This window comes from Neofelis nebulosa, chromosome 1 (assembly GCF_028018385.1).
Source record: "Neofelis nebulosa isolate mNeoNeb1 chromosome 1, mNeoNeb1.pri, whole genome shotgun sequence".
In the NCBI taxonomy this organism is placed as follows: domain Eukaryota; kingdom Metazoa; phylum Chordata; class Mammalia; order Carnivora; family Felidae; genus Neofelis; species Neofelis nebulosa.
Genome location: NC_080782.1, coordinates 180835014 through 180862103, shown reverse-complemented (window position 1 = coordinate 180862103; position 27090 = coordinate 180835014). Strand labels below are relative to the sequence as shown.

Below are 27090 nucleotides of genomic sequence, written 5' to 3'. Positions count from 1 at the left end.
TTTACTCTATAATATTGAGTTTTTAAAGTATCTTACATTATTTCATTTAATCCTCTGTAAAACACAAGGAGGTACATGCTATGGTCATACACATTTTATAAAGCTGTACTGTGGTACTATAAAAAACCTTACACAGACCTGAAATAAGGTACCTGTCCCAGGTTACATGGATGTTAAGAAGTAGAATGAGGCTTCAGAAGTCGAATCTTTACCCCCAAGGGAAGGCCTCGGTGACGGGAGAGATTCTTATGCCCCATATTCTTCGGATTTTTAGATTAGCCTAACTAACGAAATAATTTTTTAAAATCTTGGAGGCCTGAAGATCCAGTGCACCTGTGCCTTTATACTGCAGTTAGCAAAGAAATTGCAAGAGTCCCAAGTTCCTCTAAGGGCACCATCAGACCAGAGTAGAAGAAATGTTAGCACGGTATGTCTAGGTAGATGGTCCAAATGCAAGTTGTTGGCCTCCTATCATATTCAGATGTCTCCAGCATTGAAAGTAAAGTAGTATGACTTTTTCCTGATCCGTAGAAAAGCACAGAGAATGGAGCATGTCACAACTCTGCTAAATTTCTGAGAGCTCCAGAAAAGCACAAGATCAGCCAAATCTTTACAGGGCCTCTCAGGTGGGGAAGAGAAGAGGTGGAAGTTGCAGAAGTAACTGAGAGAGCTGCCCACACCAGTACCTGCATGGACAGAAACAAGAGGGCACAACGGAATAAACCACCAACCATAGTTTTCCATGAAGCTATTGAAAGTGAAGGTTCAGAACTCCTCACTTGCACAAGATCCTGTAAAGACACGAAATGTATTGAAATTGCCTTATTATTTTCCAGCACTCTAATTGAAGATTAAATTGCAAAAATCTAGTGAATGGATTTAAAATGTAGAGGTCAATGAATTTTGACAAACTTATATTCTTATGTAACTAGTAATCATATCAAAATACATAACATTCTTATCATGCCAGCAAGTTACTTGTGCCCCCAAGGCTTCTGTCCCACTCAGGCAAACACCCTGCCTATTGTATTTTTTTCCCCCAAGTTGTTTTGGCAATCTTCAGTGTACACATTTTCATATAAATTTCAGAATCCCCTTATAATTTCTTCAAAAAGACTTTTATCAGGAGTCACACTCTAAATTCTGCCTCCTTTAGTACTCAGTGCCTGTTGATATTCTGTTCTCTTAGCCTTCCCACTATTGTTTTTTCTGAGCAGCTTGGGGTCTCCCCCAACATGTGCATAGTTGAAGGAAGAGCTAAAGGTCTGGGGAATCTTGAATGTGGGTTTTGGGAGGTTACATTTATGACTCTCTTTTCAAATAGCATTTTCTCTTCACTTTCCCTCTGCTTTTGACCTTGAACTGTGGCCTCTGACTTCTCGGTTCATTGGGACTTCACCATTTGAGAGCTCTATTGCTGGCATGGCTTAGCAAAGAAAAAAAAAAAAAAAGCTGGATAGATCTAGTTATAGACAGTCTCTTTCTCTTCTAAGGACCATGTAATCTGTGGTTTCTAACTAGTTTTGTTCACTTGCGAGCACCTTGAGTTACATAAAAAAAATAATTAGTAAGAAAGCATAATTGTCTTTGAAAGATGTTTTAATTTCCTATATGATACTTTGGTATTTCCAGAAGCTGAACCTATCATATCCTTTTAAAAACTCATGGAAATAATGCATTTTAACTGCATTCTGTTAAGAGCACTGCCTCTTTCTACAGTGACTTCCACTCTACCACGCTTCGCTTATGTCGGGTCACATTAGAGTTGTTGCAAGCATTTTAAGAGTCTGGCAAAGGAAAAATAGACCTGGCAATACATATAGCTTGAATTTATTGGATGTTAGGTGATTCTCAAATAGATTATTACTAGCATTCTGTAAATGGATGGCTTCCAGGAATATTCTTATTACCCATTGCACTTTTTCAGCCGATACAATAAGTGTGTAATGCCAGAGGTTACCTAACACAAGATATATATGGGTAGTGAGTGAGAACAAGATTTGACATGTTCAAAGCCAGAAGATTTTTTTCCCCTTTAATAGACTTTATTTTTGGAACAGCTTCAGATGTACAGAAAAATTGTGAAGATAGTACAGATGGCTTCCTTATACTTCACACCTCACTCACTTTATTAGCATTACATGTTAGTATGGTGAGTCAATATTGATAATTCTGGTTAGTCAAAGCTCATATTTATATTTCCTTAGTTTTTGTCTAATGTACATTTTTTGTTCCAGAATTACATCTAAGATACTAGATAACATTTAGTTAGGTCTCTTAGACTCCACCTGGAAGTGACTATTTCTATTTTCCTTGTTTTTTTGATGCTTTGAACAGTTTAATTTGTTTTCATATATTTTTAAATTTCTTCTTTGGTTGACCCAGAGGATGTTCTTTAAACTCCATGCATTTGGAGGTTTTCCAAAACCTTTCCTGTGGTTGATTTCAAGTTTCATAGCATTGTGATCTGAAAATGTGCATGGTATGATCTTGATTCTTTTATATTTATTGAGGGCTGTTTTGTGACCCAGTATGTGATCTCTCTTGGAGGATATTCCATGTACACTTGAGAAGAATGCGAATTCTGCTTTAGGATGAAAAGTTGTGAATAGATCTGTCAAGTCCATCTGGTCCACTGTTTCATTCAGGGCCATTGTTTCTTTATTGATTTTCTGCCTGGATGTTCTGTCCATTGCTGTAAGGGGAATGTGAAAGTCCCCTGCAATTACCACATTCCTACCAATAAGATTGCTTATGTTTCTGGGGCGCCTGGGTGGCGCAGTCGGTTAAGCGTCCGACTTCAGCCAGGTCACGATCTCGCGGTCCGTGAGTTCGAGCCCCGCGTCAGGCTCTGGGCTGATGGCTCGGAGCCTGGAGCCTGTTTCCGATTCTGTGTCTCCCTCTCTCTCTGCCCCTCCCCCGTTCATGCTCTGTCTCTCTCTGTCCCAAAAATAAATTAAAAACGTTGAAAAAAAAAATTTAAAAAAAAAAAAAAAAAAAATTGCTTATGTTTGTGACAATTGTTTTACATATTTGGGTGCTTTCAAATTCAGTCCATAAACATCTATAATTGTTAGCCCTTCTTGATGGATAGACCCAGTAATTATGATATAATGCCCTTCTTCATCTCTTGTTACAGGCTTTAATTTAAAGCCTAGTTTGTCTGATATAAGTATGACTACTCCAGCTTTCTTTTGACTTCCAGTAGCGTGATAGATCTCCATCCCCTCACTTTCAATCTGAAGGTGTCCTCAGGTCTAAAATGGGTCTCTTAGAGACCACAAATAGATGGGTCTTGTTTTTTGTTTTTGTTTTTTTATCCATTCTGATACCCTATGTCTTTTGATTGGAGCATTTAGTCCATTTACATTCAGTGTTGTTATTGAAAGACAGGGATTTAGAGTCATTGTGTTATCTGTAGGTTTCATGCTTGTAGTGATGGTCCTTGCAGAATTTCACTCACAGAGTCCCCCTTAGGATCTCCTGTAGGGTTGGTTTAGTGGTGATGAATTCCTTCAGTTTTTGTTTGGGAAAACCTTTATCTCTCCTTGTATTCTGAGTGACAGGCTGGCTGGATGAAGGATTCTTGGCTGCATATTTCTTGCCACTCCTTTCTGGCCTGCCAAGTTTCAGTAGACAGGTCTGCTACTACCCTTAGGTGTCTACCCTTGTAGATGGTTAAGGCCCATTTATCCCAAGCTGCTTTCAGAATTCTCTCTTTATCCTTGTATTTTGCCAGTTTCACTATGACCCGTTGTGCAGAAGGTCAATTCAGGTTAAGTCTGAAGGGAGTTGTCTGTGTCTCCTGGATTTCAATGTCTTTCCTTCCCCAGATTTGGGAAGTTCTCAGCCATCATTTCTTCAGGTATACCTTCAGTCCCTTTCTCTCTCTCTCTCCCTCCTCCTCCTGGAATTCCTATGATACGGATATTGTTTCATTTGATTGCATCACTTAGTTTTCTAATTCTCCCCTCATGGTCCAGAATTATTTTATCTCTATCTCAGCTTCATCTTTTTCCATAATTTTATCTTCTATTTCACCTATTCTCTCCTCTGCCTCTTCAGTCTTTGCTGTCACCGCCTCTAGTTTATTCTGCACCTCATTTACAACATTTTTTAATTCATCATGACTAATTTTTAGTTCCTTGATGTCTGCAGCAATAGATTCTTTATCTTCTATACTTTTTTCAAGCCCAGCAATTCATCTTATAACCATTATTCTAAATTATTGTTCAGTTATATTGTTTATATCTGTTTTGAGCAATCCTTTAGCATTTCTTCCTGGAACTTCTTTTGAGGAGAACTCTTTCATTTTGTCACTTTGGCTAGTTTTCTGTCCCTTATATGTTTTAAAAGCTTGTTACGTGCCCTGAACCTGTGATCACTACTATATTAAAGAAGGGGTCATACGCTGTCTAGGGCCTGGCCCTTCAGGAGGTGTTTTGTGGAGTGTGTTACCTGCTCTCTGTTGTTGTGACTTTGGTTACTTTATCTCCCTATTCATAATGATGTTTTGGACCCTCTGCTAGGTGTGCTTTGATTTTTTTCACTGAAGTAGCCCTGGAAAGGAAAACAAACAAAAAACAGAAACACCAGCTACAAGTAAACAACAAGGTGGAGGCAGTGCTGATGGAAGAAGTTTTATCCCATACAAAGAGAGAAATGACAGGACCAGGGAAAAATAAGAAAAGAAAACTGACCAGAGAAACTATATGGTTTAGTCCAGAGAGAGAGAAAGGAAAATAAAGAAGGAGGTGTAGAATATGTATCAAGAGAATAGATTATATATGTCTGCTTAAACCGACAATTAGAATAACCAGACTAGAGGAAGGAAAAGAAGAAAAATTATATATATGTGTGTATATGTATATATGTGTGTGTGTGTGTGTATATATGTATATATATATATGTATATATGTATATATATATGTATATATGTATATATATATGTATATATGTATATATATATGTATATATGTATATATATATGTATATATGTATATATATATGTATATATGTATATATATATGTATATATGTGTATATATATATGTATATATGTGTATATATATATGTATATATGTGTATATATATACATATATATATATACATATATATATGTATATATGTATATATATATATATATATATATACATATATATACATATATATATAAAGAATTTTTCGAGAATTAAATCAGGCAATGCAACAGCACTGGTCTGGAGGAGGGGCTGTCTGGTCAGCGTGTATCTGGCTCCAGTAGATACACAGTTACCGGGAGTGGAGGGGCGTGGTTTGGCGTATGTGTATCCTGCCTCCACTATGGTCCCCCCGCCCCCCTGCCTGCCATTCCCTGAAGCCCCACCTTGATGGTGATGGGGAGAAAAATGGCAGCACCCTGGTCTCTCCTCCCCGGATCCGGTGTCCCACACCACTCTGTTCAGGCAGTCCTCACTGTGCCGTGTGGGCTCTAGCGGGCCATTTCCCCCTCCCCCTCCAAGTCTCCGGTGCCTCCCTGGGGCTTCTGTGGGATTCAAATTCAGATGTATTGAAGGGTCCTGTTCCATGTGCCCTGGTTTCAGGGAAGTGCCACTCGGCCCCACCAATGGAGGGGCTCCTCCCACTGCCACGTGGGCATGAATGAGGCAGTTTGTCCCACTCTGCTGACTCCCAAGCTAGTGCTCAGCTGGGATTTAAACCCCAATGTCTCTGCACCCCAGGTCTGAGAAAGTGCTGCTCTGCCCCTCCAATAAATGGCCTCTGGCTGGCGGGGGCAGGCAGTCTTTGTCCTTCGAATGTTCTCCAGGGAGGGTGTTGCTTTCTCCCACTGTGGACTGCACCTCTGAGCTAGTTACTGGGCCTAGGGCTGGCTCCACCCCCCCCCCCCCCCCCGAGGTGGGTGAACTGGGCAGCCCTCCCCAGTCCAGAAAAAGACCTGAAGTTAGAGATTGGATCTTTCCCTGTCCCAGGTCCATGGATTTTTTCTTGTCCAAATACAGCCCTACACTTCTACAGCCTCTCTTTCTCTTCCCTTTGTCTCTCCACAGAAGGGGATCCCTCCCCTCCATGCCTACGGTGACTTTTTATCTTTCCCAGTTTGCATTCATGCACCTATGGCTTGCAAAGTTGTCTCTGTGGGCCCCTGAAAATGTCTCTGTCACTCTGCAGCCCAGACCCTTGGAATTCAAAGTCCTTTGACCTTGACACTGCTGTGTTTGAGGGAGGAGGGAACTTCAGGTTCCCTTCATCTGCCATGTTGGATCTCTTTTCCAGTCTGAATCCTTTTGTAAGACCTTAGGAATCTCTTCCTTAAATATCTCTAGGAGAATTTCTCCTGTATTCTCTTTTACTTTCAAGGATTGTAGTTTCGGGCTTACCTTCTTCTGTTTTTAGAAGCATGGTCTTTTTGAAACTCTCTCACACAGTGTAGGTTCTGCAAATAACACAAAGTGATAGAACTAGAAAATGTTGCCCTCAAAAGGATCTCTCGTGGATCTAAAAATTAACAAAAAGATAAGGCTCAAAGTAGTTACATTCTCACAGCTGTATGTTAAATTAGCATGACAGAACATCTGCTTTCTAACTTTGAGCTTTCTGCCATGTACCATGGTAAGTAAGATGAGCATCAGTTTTAAATTTTGTGCTGGGCTTTTTGTCTCTGAATTATTTGACGAGACAATATTGTGTTTTTGTGGGGAACTAAGAGCCACAAGTCACACTGGACACTTGATAGAGTTTTGTTTTTTGTTTTTAACCTAAGGATAATGATTATAAAAACCCAAATGTAATTAACGTTTTTTTGTTTGTTTGTTTGTTTTTAAATCCCTAACTTTTAAGTGAACTCAAATTACTTACCAATGCAACATTATCTGGGACCAGTAAAGCAATTACAGGAACAAATACTTTATTTTCAGGAAAATGAAATAGACCCATGTGCAAGACCTATTTATATCTGTCTTCCCCCCTCTTTTTTTTTCTGGAATGAGTTTCAAGGAGAAATGAAATTTTGAAACTAGATGACTCGATTATGTAAATGAATTAATTATATATGGAACAGATTCTATTTTATGTTTTTTTTCCACTTTTCCTTATGACTAGAATTGTTTTTAGATACGTGCATTTTCCAGGGTTCTGAGAAGGTAAATGTTCCATAAATGTGCACCACTTAGAAATACAGTTCAATTAACTGTGTCCTCTATCGCTCCTCCAGGTACAATTATTTTGTAATGGGTAATACAATTTTAGTATCAGTGAGATGCATTGCTAAAAGTTTCCACGGACCTTCCACCTAATTTGAAGACACGATACTATTATGGCCTCATAAGTAGGTTATTAGGCTTAAGTTTACGCTAGAGGTAGTTTAAAAGCTGATATCCTTCCGCAGGACCACAACAATTACTGTTCTTAAAAAAAAAAAAAAAAAACAAGTTCGTTTTTCACTGTTGGCAAATATTGTTTGCACTATCACTTTTTAAATCATGATGCTTTTTTGTGTACATAGGCCTACATCCAACACAGCAGAACACTAGTGCTACCATATGGTTCGTACGGAAATCGTTTACACCAAAACCCTAAAGGGCTTCTGAAAGTCAGGACATTTGAAAAATCCCTGTGACTCATTTCAAACATGACTGTTAAGTAGAAGAAATAGACAGACATGGATGTCTCTCTGATCTCTGCTCTTCAATCAACAATCCATTGTTCTTTCATTATTTCCCTTTTCCTAAGTGGAAATCTCTCAGACTCCTAAAGGAAAATGTCTTTATTCTGACCACATTCAGGTGTTTTCTAAGTTTTGTTCCTTCCCTATATGCCCATTCTTTGACTTTTTTTTTTTTTACCACATATAAATTTATATTGTGATATCCCTCCCATGTATAAGACCTATATCCTCAGTCTATTAATAAAAATCACAGAATTTACTAAAAATATAGTTTCAATCAATCAATTGCAAGCAGACCGACTGTCTTTAACACTTTCTGTGAAATAGCTGGCCACTTACTACCAGTGAGCTTTAGAGTGGTTCTCCTTTGTATCTTTGTGACCTGGCAGCTTTCTTATCTTAATTCTCAGCCCAGGGCACATGCATCCCAATGTTATAGCAGCATTATTGACAATAGCCAAAGTTTGGAAAGAGCACAAAAGTCCATCAACTGAGGAATGGATAAAGAAGATGTGGTATATATAATACAATGGAGTATTAGCGATCAAAAAGAATGAAATCCTGGCATTTGCAACAGCGTGGAGGGAACTACAGTGTATTATGCTAAGTGAAATAAGTCAGAGAAAGACAAATATGATTTCACTGCTATGTGGAATTTCAGATACAGAACAGATGAACTTAGGGGAAGGGAAGCAAAAAAAGGCTAAAGGAGTGAGGGGGAAAAAAACACCAACAACTGCAGAGTGAATAATTGGAAAAATTAAAAGAACAGTATAATTGCCAGATACTAATTTTAACTTTAAGATTTCCATATAAAAGATTCACTTAGGGGCGCCTGGGTGGCTCAGTCGGTTAAGCATCCGAGTTCAGCTCAGGTCACGATCTCAGGGTCTGTGAGTTCCAGCCCCGCCTCGGGCTCTGGGCTGATGGCTCGGAACCTGGAGCCTGTTTCCGATTCTGTGTCTCCCTCTCTCTCTGCCCCTCCCCCATTCATGCTCTGTCTCTCTCTGTCTCAAAAATAAACGTTAAAAAAAAATTTTAAAGATTCACTTAAAAATGTTGATCATCTCCTGTATATGAGAAATTGTGCTTAGCATTGTTCCTGTTGCAAAGGTGACTAAGTGAAAGAGAGTGCTTCCCATGCTTCCTCAGCCAGGACCAGTATTGAACGATACCATACACACAGGGCTGGCATGCCTGTGCATCCAATTGGAAAGTCAATCATGAGCTTCTAACCCTGGAAGTTACTTTTCACTGAACAGAATAAGAAGTTAATACCAACCATCAACACACAAAAATCTCTCAGACTCCTAATGGATTACAATGATCTAGACAGCTCCTACTTGAAGACTACCCATCGTAGAACATTTATATTTTAAAGGAGTAATAAAAACATTTAAATCAAAAGGATTGAGTACAGTGTCTAGCAGGCCAGTATTTGAAAGGGATATTTTATCCACTTTTTTTTTAATTTATATTTAAGAGAGTGAATGCACACATGTGAGGGAGCGGGACAGGGGCAAAGAGGAAGACCGATGATCTGAAGCTGGCTCTGCATTGACAGCAGAGAGCCCGATGCAGGGCTCAAACTGAACCGTGAGGACGTGACCTGAGCCAAAATTGGCTGCTTAACCAACTGAGCCCCCTGGGTGCCCCTGTGTGCACTTTCTCTCTCTCCCTCTCTCCCTCAAAAATAAACTTAAAAACAGAAAGCTTTAATTCAAAGTGGATACACACAGGGGCACCCGGGTGGCTCAGTTGGTTAAGCAGCCTACTTTGGCTCAGGTCACGTCCTCACGGTTCAGGAGTTTGAGCCCTGCATCGGGCTTTGCTGTCAATGCAGAGCGAGCAAAGAAAGAGAATCCCAAGCAGGCTCCATACTATCAGCGCAGAGGTGGGTGCAAGGCTCAAACTCAACAATGGTGGGATCGTGATCCGAGAAGAAAGAGAGTCGGAAGCTTAACCGAGCCACCCAGATGCCCCAAGTTAAAGCCTTCATAAGCACCTGCCGCACGTCTCTGCCCCTTTCCACAGGACTCTGCTTTCGCCATCCCCTTTGCAGGCCCCTTCTCTTCTGGACAAAGTCTAGAGAATGTTGGGAATTTAATATTTTTACTTCAATGATGATATGTACTGTGAATATACTAAAAATACACCGTTAGGGTATTTTTGACACGGGGTGGTGGTTGTCCCCTTAGCACCATCAATGATTTCTTCAAAAGCTGCCATTCCATTTCTCAGAATTCCTTTTCTGTGCTGCTCATGGCTATTTGCTGAGGAGAGGAACCAATGAGAGATTTGCAAAGTGGACGTTTAGTGGAAGTCAGGATTTTCAGTGTCACACCGGCCCCTGATGGGGCGTGTTGCCAGAGCGCTTCCTGCTGTGCAGTTTACAGGCTTCCCTGCTCTGTGTGTCTGCCTCCTTCCCTCTACGCCAGCACCTCCTCTTTTGTAGCAAGTTAGCAGGTTGTGGTATCTCATTGCTGGCTGCCGCCTTCCTAATCTTCTTTAGAACTTCATTCAGCTCCTTCTGCAAGGTTGGAAACCCTGATTCCTACATGAAATTTCTCATTATATTATCTCATAATAATTGTAGTGTGTTTTTTTTTTCTCAACCAAACCCAGTCTGATACTACTTGCAGAGAAAAATGTTAGTATTTTTTACAGTACAAAAAAAAAAAAGCCTTTCACATTTGGAGGTGATAATGATGGCTGAGGCTTACTCAAGCCAAAAACATAAGTAATTTTCAAAAGTATGTTCAACTTTCTATGATTTTGATTTGTAATAAGGAGCAAGATTTAAGATTTAGAGGTTTTTCTTTTTCACAAATACCTAAAATTGAGGCCCAAATATGTTAAAAGATATAGCCAATACTGTGTTTTGTTTTGTTTTAAATTTCATACAATGGATTGAGGGGGTTTTTTTGTTTCGTTTTTAGATTTCAATATATAAAGTTTTACTCTATAAAAATTTCACATAAAATGTTTTTTACATAGGTTATAGATGCTTTCTAATATATTTCCATAGAAAATACAGAAATAAAGATAATTATAATTTCTAGATACTTTCTGTTGTAGTTCTCTATAATACATATAAATACTGTTGAATGTCCATACCTCCCATCAAACCAAAGCCAGCAAAAACATTGTTACCTCACTAAATGCTTTCAAACAAGAATTCTAATTTTGAACAAGATCGTCTCTCTTGATTTTACTGGAAGTCAATGGTACATGAAAAAATTATTACATTGCTGACTAAGATCATTCTCATCAATCAGGTTGAAGAGCAGCGTGACCAAGAGAAAGCTAAGCAAAATTTATTTCTTGATAAAATGCTAATTTCAATGTTTTCTCATGCAAATTTCCTACTCTTTTTTTTTTTTTTTCAACGTTTTTTATTTATTTTTGGGACAGAGAGAGACAGAGCATGAACGGGGGAGGGGCAGAGAGAGAGACACAGAATCGGAAACAGGCTCCAGGCTCCGAGCCATCAGCCCAGAGCCTGACGCGGGGCTCGAACTCACGGACCGCGAGATCGTGACCTGGCTGAAGTCGGACGCTTAACCGACTGCGCCACCCAGGCGCCCCAAGCAAATTTCCTACTCTTAAAATGTTTATGCTCACCGTGCATCATAGTATGTATGAAAATAAGATGACTTAACAACTGCATTTTTTGGAAACCTGTGCTCTTATCAAAGAAGCTGTGCCATTTTCAAAGGCCATTCCCTAATACATTATATAAAACAACCCAGTATCAAAGATTTTCTCCTTGTGACAATAACATGGGTCAAGCTAATGCTTTGAAAAGGACAATAAGGGTTGTAGACAAGCTGGCATGACTTTGGCTGCAATAACGAATCATAAAACATTGTTAAATAAATTCCATGTGCTGCTACTCACCATGAATCCCTCTAAATAGAGTCGTCCTGGTGGGAGGGCCACATTATCAAGCTCAGTATAAAATTCAGAGTATCTGCATGGAGTTAAGAGTAGAGAGCTCAAGCCTGAAACTACTTATTGTATCACCCAACAATGGTTTTTTCTGGAAGATGAATGTTTGCATCTGAAAATCAATCAGTATATTCCTTGACATATAATTTAAAGAAAGAACATGTGTGATAAAGAATTTAGAACTATCAAAACATTTTAAGTCCAATTTTACTATTTAAAATTGTAGTAAAATTTTAATGTTTGATGATACATAGTGCAGGAGTTAAGTTCTTAACACCGCAGGCTACACTCGCTGTCTATGCTTTTTACAGTTGCACATTCCAGTACACGCTGATTTGCAGCTGGCTCACTAAATATCACTAAACATATTTTTGCAGGAGAAATTGTTCAGAAACAAAATGTTTTTCAACATCAGTTTTTAAGAAAAGTTGTTTCATTTGTACTTTAGGTAGCTCTCAAAAGCAACTTGTTCTTAATTAGTCAAAATATTTGGTGTTCTAGCACAATTATTTCAGCAAATTCGATTAAAGTTTTAGCCTCCATAAACTGAACACTCTAAGGAATTGTTTTAGAGCAAGTTTACTATTGTTGTTAAGCACATTTTTAAACTCAATGCGTTTTTGAAGGCTTGTTATGCAGTTTCATTTGTGGAAACAAAATATGTTCTTGGTACCTCATTTACTTTAACTCTTCACTTTTTTTGTACTTTTATGTTCCTTTTCAGACCAGATGAGAGATAATTTATTATAGATGTCCTAAGTGATTTTGGCAATTTTTCTCAGGGAAATTGGAGGTGGCAAAGTTACTGTTTTAACTTCATTTCATTGTCAACTATGTGAAGAATTTTCAGTAGGACTTTTCTTGAAACAAGTATGGTCTCAGTGGAAGTAAATGACTCTGAGATAAATATAGTTATTCTTTCTAATTTTGGGTCTAGTATAATTTCTAAACTTTTTATAAACCTAAGTTTGCATGAAAGGCTATTCATAATAAGTTGCTTAGGTAATGTAGTCTCTTTTTTATCGAAGTATAATTGATATACAATATTCTGTTTCAGGTGTACATCCTAGAGATTTGATATTTTTATACATAAGGAAACAATCCCTACGATAAGTCACCATCTGTCACCATACAAAGTTATCATAATATTATCTATTAACTGCTAATCTATTTTGCTAATTATTAAAATATTTTAAAGTTCGGGCCCCTTGGTGGCTCAGTCGGTTGAGCGTCTGACTTTGCTCAGGTCATGATATAGCTGATCGTGGGTTTGAGCCCTGCATCAGGCTCCATTGCTGTGACACCTTGGAGCTGGAGCCTGCTTCGGATTATGTGTCTCCCTGTTTCTCTGCCCCTCCCCTTCTTGTACATGCGCTCTCTCACTCAAAAATAAACAATAAAAATAAAAATATTTCAAAGTTCTTAATTGCCTTATTACAGTTAATGACCATCATATCCATCACTGAATATTGTACTATTTTCCTCAGAATATGCCTTTTAACTGGCAGAATTTTAAAACATGCAGCATAGAAAGTAATTTTATTTTTACTGTAAGTTCCATCTGTAATTTTAAGTATTTTGTTATTCATTCCTTGACCCTATTCCTGATGTTGTGTTACTGATGAGGTACAATGGTAGCCTGTGTGCTAACATAATCATTGATCACACACTAGTTCAGGAATGTCAGAAGTGACAAAGAAGTTGACATTTCTCTATTTTGTCTTTAAAGGGCTAAGGCTGGAGCAGAAGCTAAATGACTGATTTTACTAGTGACTGCAGCCAGAAATAATATGGAGCATTTATTCATCCATGTACACCTTTCACAAGAGATCTTAAGTGCTTGCTTTCTGTGTATGAGGTGCTAGTCTCTGCTGGACATACCGTGGTAAGCAAAACACATAGCAAAACTTGCCCTCCATTCTGGATCCGAGGAAGGAGAGGCAGGCAAAAAAAAAAAAGTAAAATAGTAAATTCATAACTTGGCCAGATAGTGATAAAGCTGTGAAGAAAGAAAAAGGAGTTTGGGAAGGCATTTACAAATCATGGTCCGGAAGACCACTGAAGAAATAACCATTGAGAGATCTCTTAGCAATGCATCATCAGGGTCTCCCCTATACCATAGTGTTGGGTTTGCTGAAGAATGTCTGCCTCTATCTTGGGGAGAATACTTAAGATGAGTCAAAAGTATTATTAGGAAACTGCACTCTAAATTCAATGAAAAATAAAATCAATGAAAATCTGTCTAGCCATTTTACAGAAGGTAGTAACAGACTATATTGATGGGATTTCATGGCTGATTCACTATGCTTTCTAACATTGTGCTTTTTACATGTCCATTTAAACAGGCATCCAGCTATTGACTTTTAAAAATGTTAAATGTTAAAAATCTATGTTAAAACATAGATTTTAACATAAAACATGTTAAAAATCTCTCTACTTAGGTAACTTTATTAATCAAAGCAAATTGCAGCCTGTCCCTTTAAACAAGAATTATTATGGTTTAAGCATTTGAGCTTTTAAGGGAATGGACTTACCATGAAGAGGTAGGTACTGAAATGGGGCATTTCCTTCTAGCCCTTTATGAGTCTGTACCGTATTAGGTGAAAACTGGAATAGCAATGCTTTGTGGGTGAGAGAGGGTTTCCAGATTTTCAAAACCATGAAAAGAGCTTTATTTCCCACACCTGTTCCATCATAGAGTTCTATGCTAATCTGATCAGCTTCCACTTCTACCTGCAATCCGTCAAGAAATCCAGTATTCACTTCAAATATATACATGTGTTTAGAAATACACATGTATCTGAGTCACCATTTTCTCCCTCCTGGACTACTAAAATAATACAGTGAGTAAAGACAGACTTATTTGCCCTATCTGGGTTGTGTTGAATTCAAGGCTGAGGTTGCAAATTTAGGAACTGCCTGGAAGAAGTAACTACTTATGACCAGTGTGTACCATGTTCTCATTGTGTTTCTCTTATTACTATTCAGTCTCTGTCTTTTGGGGTCACACGTAGAGCCGAGTCTGGACTTCACATGGTCTGATGTGTTAAGGGGGGGAAACTGCCTATGGCTTGGAGGAAACATACACCTACAGGAGAAACAAGCAGTTGATTTCAGGGGCCCACCAGGTTCTTCAGCGACAATTCTGAAGGAGGTCGGCAATCCCCTGGACAGTTTTGTGGAGCATTCAAGCCTTGTTCAATAACATGTTGAATTTTTTTAGGAAGGGAACCTAGTAGAAAAACCAGATGTTGGACTTGACATCATTCAAAAGGTAGCAACTCTGGGACTACTGGAAAGGAAATTTTTTATTTCTACAAGCCAGAGGACTACTGAAATTGGGGCACAGACCCATTAGGCAATATTGTGCTTTTAGCATTGCTGTTAAGAGCAATCTGAGAATGTTTACAAGTTTACAGTTATTGATGGAGATAGACCACAATGATAAATAGGTATTTAAATGGGAGAATAAGGAAATGAGTATTCTATCAGTGCATCTTTAATCTCCAGCCATGAGCCTAGTTCTTTAACAATTATGTCTCAGATGAAATATCACCAGTCTTATTTTTGCTGCCCTCTTGATTAAGCTAAGAAATCACTCAATAAGTCACCTGGATTGGATTCTTTTCTACCATTTGAACTGAATAGCTTCAATTGGTCTCTTAGAGACCCATCAGCTAAATATACTGCTGTAGTGTCCTTGCCATGGGGCAACAGAGTGTAAATTTTAAACACAATTACAGAAGTTAGATCTGCAAGAACTGGGATAATTTGGCATTTAGATACTTGAGAAATTAGGTTTGTTTTTAATTTGGTAGGTGATTTGTGGTTAAATTTATTCTAAAGAGTTGCTCGTTAAAAAAAAAAATGCTGGCATTTGACTAGAGTACTCGGAAATAATAAACAATAGTTACCTCAGCTATAGATTTTCAACTAAGAATGATGAATCATGGTTTTAAAAATGGTAAAGTTAAATTTCAGTTGGTGATTAAGTAATTCTCTTCAGGCATTTATGCCAACGATCACTGTTTTAAATCCCTGAAATAGAAATATCCTTTTTAGCTTGATAAAACAGAATGCATTTCTATCTTCTATGGTTTTTAAAAGATACATGAAAGTAATAGAAATATTTCTATTTGTATTAGATAACAAAGGTATTATAAATTAATGTAGGGGTTTTTTTTTCCCCTATGAACTTAAAAAGTTTTAAAAGCTAGACAAAAACATTCAATATTTCAAGTTTGTTTAAAGAAAGTTTACTTAGATCTCCTTTGAAGTTCAAGTATATAATTTTTTTTAATAGGACAAGATGTTATAATGTGCTTATAATAGCATTGCTTCAATTTTGTTGACAAGCCTGAGCTCACCTTTCCTAAAAGAGAATTTGACTTCATGTATATATCACAACTCTAATAAAATATGTAAAAGGTCCTACTTTATTTCAGTTAGAGGAAAGAAGAGATATTCCAGATAAAGAAGGGAAAAAAAAAATCCCTGAGTATTCTAAGCTAGGCAATCTGATTTAAGGTGGCGGGGGGAGGGGAGGGAGGAGCCAGACCAAGAGTAGCAAAGCCTCTCAGAGCCTTTTTAGAGACTGTTGCTTAGTAAAACAAATAAATATATATTACTGGAACAGCTGCAGAAGAAAGTCTGGCACAAAGATAGGGCTCTGGTGATAATATGCTCTATTGCCTACTAAAACAGAAGGAATCACAGTAGCATAAATGTACAAAGGACGAGAGGGTAAAGCACCTATACAACAGTCAATAACATAAAATGTCAATTCTTACTCAACCCTATTCAAACAACCATGCATGATTTCTCCCGAAATTACTACTCCGGGCTTGATGGTTTCTTCATTAGATTTCCTATTGCCACCTCTACATGGTGTTAAACCAGGGCAGAATAATGGTGGCCCTGCAGCATCATAAAGCAGAACCCCTTTGCTAACAGTCTCTAACTACAGAGCAAGAACACTGATTAGCTGTGGCATGTTACTTCGAGGGAACTCAACTGGGAAATAATTTCTCTTCCATCATCCCAGGTGATTAGAAGAAGTAAAAAGCAATGTAATTTGCAGAGTGATTTTATTATTTAAAACATACATGAAACCTAGTGTGGCCTTAAAGTTTATGGAAATATAAATACTCTTTTGGGAAGCAAACACGATAGTTTTTAAAAGGAAAATCAAGATTGATTTTGACCTTTAGCTATGAGCTAGTTCTCAAAAGCAATATTTTTGGAATGGGAAAGAAAATAATGATACTCTTGAGTTTTAGTTTTTGCTTCTGTTAAACTCTATTACAGGGGCTTTGCACAACTATGTAAAAAGTTACCCCCAAATTTCAGAATTTAAAACAACATTCTTATTACCTCATAGTTTCTGTGTGTAGGAATATGGGTACAGCTTAGCTGGGTGCCTCTGGCTCAGGGTCTTTCATGAGGTTTCAGGCAAGCTGTTGGACTGAACTTCAGGCAACTTAAGACTAGGCTGTGGCAGAATGATACTCTCTTAAGCTCACGCACATGGCTAATGGAAGGGTTTGGCTCCTTACCACCTAGGCCTCTCCATAGGCTGCCTGAGATGCATAGGCTGCATTCTTCTTGTTAAAAGTCAATAGGTCCGGTCCCCACTCAACTAGAGGCAATTACATAAGGGTGAGACTAACAGAGGGCCAAGATCTTTGGGGCCATCTTAGAGATTGCCTACAACACCTGTGTTTTGGGGTTTGTTTTTTGTTTTGTTTTTTTTTTGCTTTTCATGTCTACTACTTTTAGGAGGAAGCAAGCCTTATTCTATCTAATGGCAGGCATTGGAACAAGGTCATCTTCCTAAAATCACGATATGATGAATATAATCTTGTATTTAAGAGCACATGGCATAAAATTTAAAAACAGTCTTGAGGAATGATCATCTTTATGTTCTGTAGAAAATGACTTCTGTTAATATGAATATTTACTGTTTCAAGAAAATAATACATGTTCACATACACATACTCATGTAGGTTTTAACTTAGGTTTTAGAAGGAAATTTTATTTTCACTGCCCATTTGCCAGATTCTATTTGAACACTGGCCGTTCCTTCTCTGTGTACAGCACTTGCTAATTTGGATGGAAAAATTTAATATGCATGAATAGGGAAATGCAACAAACTTCTTTTAAAAGTTATATGTAAATTAGAAAGGGGTTGGTATTCTGGAACTAGCTCTACAGAGATCTAATTCCACTCTCCTATCTGCCACTTCTCAGCTATGACCACAGGCAAGTTGCATAGCATCATCAGATTAGTGTCTTAGGTTAGCACCATTCAGGGTGCTGTATACACTGGATGGTTTACAAACAACAGAAATTTCTCATAGCTCTGAAGGCTGGAAGTCCTCAGAGTTCCACTATGGTCAAGTTCTGGGGAAGGGTGCCTTCCAGCTGCAGATTGCCAGTGTCTCCCTGTGCCCTCTCATGGTGGAGGGGACAAGCTAGCTCTCTGGGATCCTTTTTTATAAGGTACTGATGCCATTCATAGGATTCAGTTTTTATGACTTAATCACCTCCTAAAGACCTAACCCCAATACCATCCTAAAAAGGAGTGGGTTAGAGCATTAATTTTCTATCCTTTGTAAAATGCTGTCATTTTAAGTGAAACATGCCATTATGTAAGAATGAGGGCAATGACAAAATAGTATTCTTTCATATGTAAGAATATTCAGAATTTTAATTTTTAGATGCTAATATTCATAGCCCTATAGCTACTAATTTAGTGTATTTGCAACATGTACCCCGACCTTAAGTAGAATCATATTTGTTGCATTTCAGTTTATTGAAAGTCTGAAACATTAAAAAATTCTCTGTATACTAATTTTTTATTAAATTCCCATTTTAAAAATGTAATAAATAAAATACTATTAAAATTTTATTTCAAAGAGATATTTTCCATATGCTCAAATACATGTAATATATATCACTTGCACTGATTTTAAATGGTAAATAATGGAAAGATAGACCAACAAACTGCTTGTTTATGTCATCGTAAGCATTCAGTAATTGAGTTATTTGTGATAGAATATTGAACTTGAGCACACACTCAATGTTTAATTGACTTGAGAAAATATATGCAGAAAAGCTGACGAACTAACATAACAGTGAAAACTAATTATTTTTTAACACATTTCATACTTTGCTAATGTATGTTTGAAAAAAACAAGATTTAAGGTTAAGTTATGCTGAATAATGTCTATTAGGGAGTATTAGAATCAGACACAATTTTTCATCAGCTTTTTATTAAGACATACTGTATTAAATATTTTTGTTTCTAACTGTTTAATATCAATTTAACTTTGCCCCTTTTTATCAGAAAATCAGCTGAGAGTCCAGTGTTATTTTACAGCTCCATCATTAAATCTGTAAATTTACTTAAGTAATTTTGTTATATTCAATATCAAATGTTAAGATTATTTAACTCATATTATTTTACAGCTCCATCAAATAAATCTGTAAATTTACTTAAGTAATTTTGTTATATTCAATATCAAATGTTAAGGTTATTTAACTCATATATAATGGAAATATACTCTAATGAAATAGTACAATAGATGTCTATAAAACCTTAAAGTATAATATCTGTATTCATAAATATCTATATTTTAAAAAATTACATGGATAGCCAATGGTAAATGGCAGAGAAAAATATCAAAAGATCAGAGAAATTATTTGAAGATTAAAGGATGAAGTCAGTAAATCTAAACAGAAAAAACCATAAAGTGTGAGATATTAGTCGTTTTATCATGTGTATTTTCAATCTTAAAATTAGAGATTGGAGTATGAAGCATGTTAGAAAAATACTAGCTAGAATTTACCCAAATTAATAATAAATTTAGAAATTAAGAAACAGCATGAACTTGTAGCAAGATAAATCCCTGTGCTCTAAGAAATCTAACAAGCATTTTGGGCTGAAGGAAAACGACATAAGAAAGAAGGAATGAAGCGACTGAAAGAAATAAATGTCCTTTATTAATAAATTCCAAAGATATAACTAAAATATAAAGTTATATTGTGGAGCTTATAATCTATGTAGATGTAATATTAGGGCCACCTGTTTTGATGAGTACTGTGTGTTATACATAAGTGATGAATCACTAAATTCTCCTGAAACTACTACTACACTAAATGTTAACTAACTAGAATTTAAATAAAAATTTGAAACAAAAAAAATGAAAAAAAATCATAGCAAAACCATGGGAGAAATGGTACTTAACTGTTGCAAAGTTATTTTATATGAAGGGGCACAGTGGTAACTCTCAGTGAACTCTGACAAGTGGAGGATACCTATCATAAGCCCTTGAGCCACTACACATGCAGAAATGAGGTAGGGCTAAAATGCCAATAAAGGAATTAAAATGAAGTAGTAAACAACATACAATTAATCCAAAGTAAATATATATAATTTTATATGTATGTACACACACACACATATAGTAGGGCAAATAGAAAATGGCAAAGTAGCAGACCTAAATGCATTTATTTAATTTTTTTAATGTTTAATTTTGAGAGAGCATGAGGGAGGGAGGAACAGAGAGGGCGGGAGACACAGGATCCGAAGCAGGCTCCAGGCTCTGAGCTCTCAGCACAGAGTCCGATGCGGGGCTGGAACCCACCAGCCGTGAGATCATGACCTGAACCGAAGTCAGGTACTTAGCTGACTGAGCCATGCAGGTGCCCCAGACCTAAATTTAAGTATATTAAAAATAATATTAGGGGCGCCTGGGTGGCGCAGTCGGTTAAGCGTCCGACTTCAGCCAGGTCACGATCTCGCGGTCCGTGAGTTCGAGCCCCGCGTCAGGCTCTGGGCTGATGGCTCGGAGCCTGGAGCCTGTTTCCGATTCTGTGTCTCCCTCTCTCTCTGCCCCTCCCCCGTTCATGCTCTGTCTCTCTCTGTCCCAAAAATAAATTAAAAATGTTGAAAAAAAAAATATTAAACCGTAGACCAAACATTCCAGTTAAAAGGCAGAGATCATTAGGTAATGTTCTAAACTGAATTGTGTTCCCCTCCCCCCAAATTCATATATTGAAGTGCTAACCATTAGTACACGAGAATATAATATTTGGATATACAATTGTCAAAGACACAGTTAAAGTTTCAAGGGTGGGTCCTAATCCATCACGATTAGTACTTAGAAAATTTGTACGTGGGTGCACACAGTGGGAAGTGAGGACATAGTGAGAAGGCAGGCATCTCAAGCCAGAGTGAGCACTCAGAAGAAACCAAACCTGCCAACACCTTGATCTTTAAATTCTAGCCTCCCGAATCATGAGAAAATAAATTTAAGTCACTCAATCTGTGGAATTTCATTTTGGCAGCTCATACAAATAGAGTGTAAACGGGCAAAGTTCACTTTTATGCTATCTAAAAGAGATGAGCTTTAAAACAAATTAGTATACAAATAATACAGGAAAGTGAACTTGGTTAATATTTGTAAATTGATGTCCTATGAATGAGTTGAATGACAAAGAAAATACATATGATCTCAAAAGATATTTAAAAAAAAAAAACACAGGAAGATGCCTGGAAAGACATTTAGAATTGAAAAATAAGTTTACCTTCAAAGGAGGAACAGGAAATTGGGCAGTTAGTCAAGGACGACATACTATTAGCATAGGTTTTCTTTTTTCTTTTGTTTTCCTGATAATTATTTCAGAATAAACAATATTGGAATAATACTTCTTATATACTAATGTCTGATTCTAATGGCAAGGATTCAAAGCATTTTATAGTTAGTAAAATAATATTTAAAAAATTCTTAGTACTATTTGTATAAATAAATTTTTTTTCAACTTTTTTTATTTATTTTTGGGACAGAGAGAGACAGAGCATGAACGGGGGAGGGGCAGAGAGAGAGGGAGATACAGAATCGGAAACAGGCTCCAGGCTCTGAGCCATCAGCCCAGAGCCTGACGCGGGGCTCGAACTCACGGACCGCGAGATCGTGACCTGGCTGAAGTCGGACGCTTAACCGACTGCGCCACCCAGGCGCCCCTCTTAGTACTATTTGACACGAGCTAATAGATATCTCATATAAAAAAGCATTATTTCTATTAAATGTTTTGACTCCGTGATTATGTAGGAAATTTCAAATTTCAAGAATCTTATTTTTTCTTTAAATATTCATTTGCTTTAAATTGATGTTTTGTATGGCTTACTGTATCTCTGCTATGAAGAGATATGTGAAATAATTTAGCCATATTCGTTAATTCTAGCTTTTATAATTTTTTTCTCAATTTAATAAGTTTTAAATAGTATCTTCTAAATAGTGAATGATTTAAAAACTCATTGCATACTGTGAAAAATATGTTGCCATCTCAAGTTACAGATAACAATTCTGTGTGCTCTACTTTAAGAAGATTTTTTTATAGGCTATACCTGCCAGCTTATGATTAAAATATTGGCCTACACAGTTGCCATGTACTATCTACCCCAAATGTTAAGACCTTACGTTGACATACCAGTTCAAATTTCCAGAACAATTTTTGCTTTTCTGGGAGAAAAGATAGAAAAAAACTTCAATAGACCTAGAATACGTTATTGATAAAGATACAAATTTTTATTCAATGTCCTCCATGCCTACCAAGGTCCCCTCCTTGGGGAAGTAGGACACCTTTTCATATAGACATGCTTATCTCTTTCCTAAAGCAAATAGATCCAACCACAGCCAAAAATTCAGATTACTTGTGCTTTAAGTCATCAACTAAGGATAAAACTAGAACTCTCTACTACTTCCTATTATAAAGTTTTTAAGAGACATGAAGTTTGGTGAGCATTGTCTAAAGAGCAGTGCCTAATTTTGAAACACAAGAGAAAGTAAGAGCTATAGATCCTCCTGCATTAGGTTAACTTTATAAATAACCTACGTATAAACAGCATCATTATCTTGATAATGTTTAGATACATAGATACATGTAGTGTTTAGATACAATAGTTGAGAGCCCTATTTTTCGAATGGAAATCCTGTTTCCTGTAACATCATTACCTTTATTTACCCAAGCAGAGGCAAGTTTGGAGTACCACTAGGAAAAAATATGTAGGTACCATATGCTTGAAACAAGTTGTATATTTAACCTAAAGTGAAAAGAATGATTCAGAAAATGTAAACTCAAAATTTTTGCTCAATTTTGTGTCTAATTTATAGGGTCTATCATAGAAGTATGCAGTCCCATGTAGAAGGGACCTTATGTCATGTAATGTTATGCTTAGTATGCATGATCAAGTGTTGATGAATAAGCAGTATAGAGAGGACACAAGAAGGAGAGAATAAGAGCAAGAGAAAGAAAGATGGATGGGCACAGGAGTCCCTTTCTCTTCTTACATGAATGTAAACTTTTATAGGTTTTTGTTAATCGAAGAATGTTCCCAACTTGGTGATAAGAGAACATACAGAAACATCATTTGATTTCCGAGGTCTCAGAACTCATGGCTAGAGCCACCAGTTGGTTTAGGATTGCTTTTTCATTGCCTTTCCCATATGTTGCTTTCAATTTTGTTATATTTAGTGGTTTAAAAAAATAATTCACCCTACTATTTTATTTTGGAATTCAGATGTAATACATACACACACCTATCAGTTATGTCGATTTTAAAGAAAGATCTGAAATGGAGTGGTGAAAGGAATATGGTCCTGTATTTGAAGTGAGATATTAAAAATAGATTAACAGGAGACATGAGATATTCTGCACAAAGACTTAATATCATGTCTAAAATTGTACAACAGAATGTTTTGCTTTAACTTAAAATATGCCTACTGATGACTGTGCTCCTATTGAAAAAAAAAAAACATCTGAGTTGGTTAGCAAATCAAAGCATTACATTTGTAGTCAGATTATCTCCCTAACTCTGCCATTGGCTGGGGCATAAACATCACTTTCACAGCATTCAGTGTATTATGTAAATTGAGGGATGATGGTTCTCTTAGTACCTGAGGTGTCATGGGAAAGATAGCAATAATCATTACTTCAACAATTCACAGCATAGCATCTTGACAGCCAAATTTATGTCTTTCGATTTTATAAGCCGAGTCTCTCATAATTTTTTATGTATTAGTTTTATTCTGTTCTGAATAAATTTGTTTTAAGGTAAATTTTGTAAGGTGACCATGAATAAGAAATGCCGACACTTTGTTTAAATGCTTTAAATATCTGTGTTTGGCCAATTATTTTCTGCGTTTACATATGTATATTTTTATTCTTTTCCTGGTAAGATCTGGATTCTTGCAAGAGCTGAATGTAGGACAAAAGGTTATTTCCTTTTCTTTTTCTAACCATTAAACCAAGCTAAAATGTTCCATATTCCCATAAACTGTGAATCAAAACTTAAAACAAGGTTCCCTATGAGAAACCAAACACCGCATTTTTATACACAGCTGCTAAATCCTTGTCAACTCTGAGTTCCTAAGCCATTCTCCTTGTTTCACTATCATTTATAAAGGGAAAAATGAGTATATGTGCTGTTTGCTTGAATATATTTGAGAATACATTGTTGCTTGAGGGAGAGTATTTTTTATTTGTTGACATTTATTTCTTCTTCTGCCATTTTGTATTTATACCTTGTCTTATTTTTATTGTCTCACTAATCTTTCCCCTTAGCAGATCCTTTATATTAGAAATAACCAGCTTTTTCAGAGAAGTACTTTTTATGTCCCTGTAGAACTAAATTGGCCTCAGTTGTTCATTTAGCACATCAGCTTTCTAGGGATGAATTGGAGGCCTTACAAGTGTTTCTTAACATAATGCTGATGCTTAAAAGAAATCTCCAGAAGATTTTCTGGGTAGAAACAATCATGTTTACACATTCAAATTCTTAAAAATCTTGCCAGCCATTTAATTTTAGTTTCCTATACAAGCTGGATTTGTATGCCTTTGCAGTTAAGCTTTTTTTTTTTTTTTTTTTTTTTTTTTTTTTTTTTTTACAGTATTCCAAATCAAATTCTTCTAAGACAACACGCAAATAGTTATTCATTTATACTCTCGAATATTTGGAAAGAACTGTAGTTGTTGGAATAAGCATGGCATGGATTGAATTGAAAAAGAGATTATATATTAGTCCTTTTTTCCCCAAAATGTGTCTTATATTTGTAGGGAATGTTTTTGAATACATAGATCATATTATGTAATAATATATCCATTGACACTCTATCTGAATACAATGTTGTAATGATGGTCTTTCTAAGGCTATGCATGTTTAGCTAACCTGTCTTCCTTGGAATCATTTCTTTGCAAGCTTGTATAAATCTGCCTGTAGTAAGCTCCCTTTTACCTTTATTCTTACCAGGGAATGTTTCATCTCCTATAAATCCTTTTTAGAAATATGTAACAAACACTCATATTGGTTGGCAGTGGTAAGTTTTAAACTAAATTTCATTAAATGTTTTCTCACCTTGTTCTTTAACCATTCTAATAGATTAGGTACACCATGAGGATGAGAATGTGTTTTTGACTCTCTTTGGTTACAAGAGCCTCTTCATGCCCTCCTGGGATGGTGCTTGTTGTGGAGTTAAATGTCTTACACAACTTCTAATTAGGTGACTGCTTACTATTTTCATCCTCAGTGTCATGTGTATTAGAGTCCCCTTTCATCTAGAGAATGAATACTATGAAGTCTCAGGCCGTGCAGCAACCTACAATCTGTGTCCAAAGCATCTTTCCATCCTGCCTTATTTTTGTTTCTCGTTGTACATCCTCATAGCTCACACAGAGTTGGGGAAAAAATTGGTTTAATCAATGAATCAGAACAGGGTGAATAAATTAAACTCGTACTTTTTCAAGCCAGGTACCATCAATCCAGAAAAATGGGTTTACTTGACTGCTCTAAAAGATCCTTGCTTTTCCACCCCCCCTTTCTTCTTGCCCTTTTCCCTCCATTTCTACATGTTAGAATGCTTCTTAGTTACAGGTGCAGCTCAATCCCAACTTATTAAGTCTTTTCTGATCCATCTTATCAGGAGCAACTTTCCTATTTTCTGAATTCCACAGAACTTTGCATCTCTTTTATTTTTTTTTTTTTTAACATTTATTTATTTTTGAGACAGAGACAGAGCATGAACGGGGGAGGGGCAGAGAGAGAGGGAGACACAGAATCGGAAGCAGGCTCCAGGCTCTGAGCCATCAGCCCAGAGCCCGAGGCGGGGCTCGAACTCACGGACCACAAGATCGTGACCTGAGCTGAAGTTGGATGCTCAACCGATTGAGCCACCCAGGCGCCCCTGCATCTCTCTTAAGAGCGAGTATTATGCCTATTGATATTAAAGCTAGTTAATAGTTATTTTCATTTAAAAATGTTCATTTTTTTTTTTATCTCCTGTAACTTTTAAAAATCACCCAAAATATATTTTAAAGATGAGGAAACGGAGGTACGGAACATTGGTATATAATAGAATTTGGATTTCAACCTGGAGAGCCTAATACCAGAGGCCAAGCTATTAACATTATGCTGAATATTTTAAAGATGTAGTGTCGTGATTCCTCTAAGTTTTAAATAACTCATTTGTGTGCAAGAAATATTAAATAGAATTGGACCAACTCTATGATTTGGATTGGGTTTATATGATTCTCACATTATAGCCCATCAATAACTATACTTAAAGTACCTTCCTCTTGGTTTTTTCAACATTTATCGTGTTCTCCAAAACCAAACTATATCTAATTATGCCATTAGACTGGTCTTGCTTCCTGTTTTTTTTTTTTCTTTCAGTTTATTTTGAGACAGAGCTAACGTGCGCCCACACGTGAGTGGGGGAGGGGCAGAGAGAGAGAAAGAGAAAGCCCAAGCAGGCTCCGCACTGTCAGTGCACAGCCATGAAACCTCAAGATCATGACCTGAGCCAAAACCAAGAGTCAGAGGCTTAACCAACTGAGCCGCCCAGGCGCACTTCCTGTTTCTGAATAATTATCATTTTCTTCATGACTTTTTATCTTTCTGAAATGAATACATCTATCTTCAACTAAATTTAGCTAAGTACATACATAAGAGCAATTTGTAGGATAAATTAACTATAAACAAGTTGAAATAATGACAAGCTTATATTACAACAGCATTCTAAAAGATTATATTGCACGTTTTATCTATATCCAAAACATAGTTCAAGAAGCTAATACATGCAGATAGACAAATGGGCCTCTTGCACTGGTCGTTTGTTTCATTGTCTGTATTCCACAGCTCAACATTTCAAGCATACCATTTGTGAAATTTCATTATATCATTTTATTATCATGTATTTTTTCCATATTTCTTGAGGACAGAGAACATATCCTTTTAACTCTATGCAATCTTGTGTGTGTCTGCCACACAGACCTAGTGTGGCATTTTCTGACTACCTCGCCTACAGGGAAAATTCCCACCCTCTCCCCTGCCCATTTTACTCCTTTCCTTCACATTATTCTGTTGTATTTTCTTAATAGCCCAAAATAGTCTTTCATATATTTATCTTTGAACACTTT

General features: G+C 36.8%; 1 long non-coding RNA gene across 1 annotated transcript; it reads right to left on the bottom strand.

Annotated features, from left to right (window-relative positions):
• Window positions 1-26330, bottom strand: LOC131495932 (uncharacterized). The gene is made up of 5 exons (XR_009254228.1): window positions 26232-26330; window positions 15528-15638; window positions 6377-6494; window positions 4459-4560; window positions 1-791 (listed from the first exon to the last, which is right to left on the bottom strand). It is a non-coding gene; the product is annotated as an uncharacterized LOC131495932 (long non-coding RNA).
• Window positions 26331-27090: the final 760 nt, after the last annotated feature.